The following is a 4,563-nucleotide window of genomic DNA, read 5'->3' as shown; positions in this document are numbered from 1 at the left end:
TTCCTCTTTGATTTCATCACTGACCCACTGGTTTTTAATAGCATGTTGTTTAGTCTTCATGAAATCATTTTTTCTCATTTCTCTTTCTGTGGTTGATTTCTAGATTCATGCCGTGTGGTCAGAAAAGATGCTTGAAATGATTTCTATCCTCTTAGATTTTTTGAGGCTTGTTTTGTATCCTTGTATGTGGTCTATCCTAGAGAATATTCCATGTGCACTTGAAAAAAACGTGTATTCTGGGTTTGGGGGTTTTTTTTGGATGTAGTGTCCTGTAGATATCAATTGTCTAACTGTTGTATTGTGTCATTTAGGATCTCTGTTGCCTTACTGATTTTCTGCCTGAAAGATCTGTCCATTGATGTCACTGGGGTGTTAAACTCTTCTACTATTATTGTATTCCCATCAATTTCTCCCTTTATGCCTGTTACTATTTGCTTTATGTATTTAGGTGATCCTATATTGGGTACATATATTAACAAGTTGATATCTTCTTTTTTTTTTTTTTTTTTTCTTTTTGTGGTACACGGGCCTCTCACTGTTGTGGCCTCTCCCGTTGCAGAGCACAGCCTCCAGACACGCAGGCTCAGCAGCCATGGTTCACAGGCCCAGTTGCTCCGCGGCATGTGGGATCTTCCCAGACCGGGTCACAAACCGCGTCCCCTGCATCGGCAGGCAGACTCTCAACCACTGCGCCTCCAGGGAAGCCCGATATCTTCTTCTTGTATTGATCCTTTTATCATTATACAGTGTCCTTCTTTATCTTTCTTTATGGCTTTTGTTTTGAAGTCTATTTTGTCTGATATGAGTATTGCTACCCCCACTTTCTTGTCATTTCCATTTGCATGAAATATCTTTTTTCATCCCCTCACTTTCAATCTGTAAGTGTCTTTCACCCTAAAGCAGGTCTCCTATAGGCAGCATATTGTAGGTTCTTGTTTTATTATCCAATCTCCCAGTCTTTTGATCACAGCATTTAGTCCACTGACATTAAAGTAATTATCTACAAGTATGTACTTATTGTCTTTTTTTTTTTTTTTTTGCGGTACACGGGCCTCTCACTACTGTGGCCTCTCCCGTTGCGGAGCACAGGCTACAGACGTGCAGGCTCAGCAGCCATGGCTCACGGGCCCAGCCGCTCCGCGGCATGTGGGATCCTCCCGGACCGGGGCACGAACCCGTGTCCCCTGCATCGGCAGGCGGATTCCCAACCACTGTGCCACCAGGGAAGCCCCTTATTGCCTTTTGAAATCTGTTTTCCAGTTGATTTTGTATTTCTTCTTTGCTCCTTTCTTCTTTTTCTTTTTCCTTTTGTGATTTGATGGTTTTCTTTTGTATTATGCTTGAGTTCCTTTCTTTCTGGTTTTATGAATCTGTTGTATGTTTTTGATTTGTGGTTACCCTGATTTTCAAGTATGTTAACCCATAACTATATCTACTTCCTCTAGACTGGTAGTCATATAAGCTCAAACACGTTCTAAAAGATCTACAATTTCTTAGTCCTCTTCCCCACATTTTGTGATTTTTTTTAATTGCTGGTATATTACTCCTTTATTAGAAATTGTAAATGAGAAATTATTTCAACACCTGAAGACCAAGATACAACAGAAGACTCCATAGGCTCAAGATTTTGAGACATCCTAGAAAGAGTTTTCTGTAAAGTATATCCTTTCTGTGGCTGGGCAACATCATTCTTCTTTAAGAAGGTTACTGGGCAGACATCGTTTCTGCCATCACCTATATAAACAATTCGTGTATAATTCACTCCTCATTGTAACTGTTTACCTACAAATTCTACCAAAACTACATTTTTGCAACGACTTTTGGGGCACCTAGTGCAAGAATGAGCATGATAATTTTCCACAGTGAGATGACCATTGCTATAAAAAGCTGCTGGATTTGTAAAGACTTTATCAAACACGTCATGAAAATTGGTAGCTTCTAAAACACAATCTATGAAGGCTGAATTTGAATCTGAAATAATGATCCAGTCAAATTTATCCTTGTACTTTCTTATAAAGTTTAAAAGTTCCACCACCCCTGGAGTGAAAGGCATTGATATCATTGCTCTTTTCATTTCATCTTCTCTTACACCTTCATCTCCCAAATACTTAAAGACTCTGCCCATAAATTCTGTCCACAATCCTTTTTCATAAGAATCTTGTAGTTCAATCGGAAGCTCTTTCTCTGGAGCACACTGTACAATCCAGGTGTCACTATTATCATCTATGATTATATTGTCAAAGTCAAAAACCAACAAAATTTTCATGGCTCCAGAAACAGATTTGGGTTACACCAATTTAGTATTTCCAAGACAATTAATCTTACTTCAGCATGGAGCTTCAGTTAAACAGTCATGACAATCTTCAGTTTTAAACACCAGCCAGTTTCTAACCAACATTACTCCTACTCTATATGCAAGGGAAAAAGTCTTCTGGTTCCAAGCAAAGGAATGGAGACTTCTTAACTCCAGGATTATTACAATGGATCATCTGATAGAAAACCTGCCGGGTACATCCCGAAACCAGAGACAGGGACCTGGTCGGTTGTCAGTCCCAGGGAGGTGCATGTTGGATGCTGATGGGAGCACCGGGCCGGACCCGGCCGGGTCCCCAGGGCTCATCACTGACCCAGGCCAGAGATCCGCAGCCATTCTGACCTCAGTGCCGCTCCCAAGGACTCTGTCCTCCGGCCTCCTCCGGGTGCCTATGGGTGAGGGCCGCCCCACTCACACGCTGGGCCATGTTTTGTGATTTTGATGTCCTATTTTACATCTTCATGTTTATCCTTTTGCTGTTTATTGTAGTTATAATCACTTTCACAGAATTTTTTTGATTATTTTTTAATCTGTGTACTGACTTATTTAAGTGATCTTCAATCCTTTTATATATTTGCCTTTCCTATTGTTAACTTTCCCTTTCCTATAGATTCTTGCTTCTTTTCTATTTAGAGAAGACCTTTCAATATTTCTTTTAGGGTAGGTCTAGCATTGCTGTATTCTTATAGTTTTTACTTGTCTGAGACATTCTTTATCTCTCCTTCTATTCTAAATGATAATCTTGCTGGGTAGAGTATTCTAGGTTGCAGGTTTTTCCCTTTCAGAACTTTGAATATATCTTGCCACTCCCTTCCGGCCTGCAAGGTTTCTGTAAAGAAATCAACTGATAGGGCTTCCCTGGTGGCGCAGTGGTTGAGAGTCCACCTGCCGATGCAGGGGACACGGGTTCGTGCCCCGGTCCGGGAAGATCCCACATGCCGCGGAGCAGCTGGGCCCGTGAGCCACGGCTGCTGAGCCTGCGCGTCTGGAGCCTGTGCTCCGCAAACGGGAGAGGCCACAACAGTGAGAGGCCCACGTACCGCAAAAAAACAAAACAAACAAACAAAAAAAAAAGAAATCAACTGATAGCCTAAAGGAGATACCCTCGTAACTGACTCATTGTTTTTCTCTTGCTGCCTTTAGAATCTTCTCTTTATCTTCAAATTTTGCCATTTAATTATGATATGTCTTGGAGTAGGTCTGTTTAGGTTCATCTTGTTTGGGACCCTCTAGGCTTCCTATACTTGAATATCTGTTTCCTTCTTTAGGTTTGGGAAGTTTTCAGCCATAATTTCTTCAAATACATTTTTGATCCCCAGTTCTCTTTCTTCTCCTTCTGGGATTCCATTATGTGTAGATTGGCACACTTTATATTATCCCATAGATCTTGTATGTTGCTTTCAGTTTTGTTTCTTTTTTCAATTTGTCTTTCTGTCTGCTGTTCTGATTGGGTGATTTCCATTATTCTATCTTCCAGATCATTTATTTGTTCCTCTGCATTATTCAGTTTGATATTTATGGTCTTTAGCTTGATTTTCATCTCAGCAGTTGAGTTGTTGAATTTTGACTGGCTTCTCTTTATTGTTTCTAGTTCCTTGTTACAGTAATCTGCATTTCTATCAATAGTCTTTCTTGATTCCTTCAGCATTTTTATTACCTCCTTTTTAAACACGGGGTCTTGTAGACTGGAGAGGTCTGCTTCATTGTTTGTTCTTCACAGGACTTCTCTTGTTCTTTTAATTGGGAGTAGTTATTCTGCTTTTTTCATTTTACTTATATTTCTTTGACTCTACGAATTTAGGAGTTATATACTGTGGTCTTAAAGGGCTGTTTTTACATGGCAGTGTCCCTGTGTAGCCTGCATGAGTCCAATATTTTTGGTGCGAGGACTGTTTTTGGCATGGATGCCTGCCACATCTTTCCTCAGGGTGTGCTGGCTGTTATCCCCTTGATAGGGGGTGTGATTGGTGTTGTGGTGACCACAGCCTGCACTAGATGTTGGGCGGGGCCTCCCCTTTGCTCCGTGGTTGTCACAGCCCTGTCAGGGGCAGAGTCTGCTCCCCAATTGTTGGAGTAGAATCCACCAGATCTGGTTCTAAGCTGTGGTATGAGGTAGCCGGGACTGGAGCTCTCCTGCTGGGAAAGAAGCAACTGCATGTTCTTCCCCAGGAGCTGTCCACTGGGACATGTGACTCTGTGATGTCGTCTGCCACCTGGTGTGTACGCCTACAAAGTTTGCTGCTGCTTGT

At 41.5% G+C, this 4,563-nt stretch overlaps 1 pseudogene; it reads right to left on the bottom strand.

The window, feature by feature from the left end:
* Window positions 1–1,540: 1,540 nt before the first annotated feature.
* Window positions 1,541–2,266, bottom strand: LOC116741774 (annotated as a pseudogene).
* Between the last annotated feature and the right edge of the window lie 2,297 nt (window positions 2,267–4,563).

The sequence above is a fragment of the Phocoena sinus genome, chromosome 1 (assembly GCF_008692025.1).
Source record: "Phocoena sinus isolate mPhoSin1 chromosome 1, mPhoSin1.pri, whole genome shotgun sequence".
Classification (NCBI taxonomy): Eukaryota; Metazoa; Chordata; class Mammalia; order Artiodactyla; family Phocoenidae; genus Phocoena; species Phocoena sinus.
This window is presented reverse-complemented; position numbering and strand designations above follow the sequence as displayed.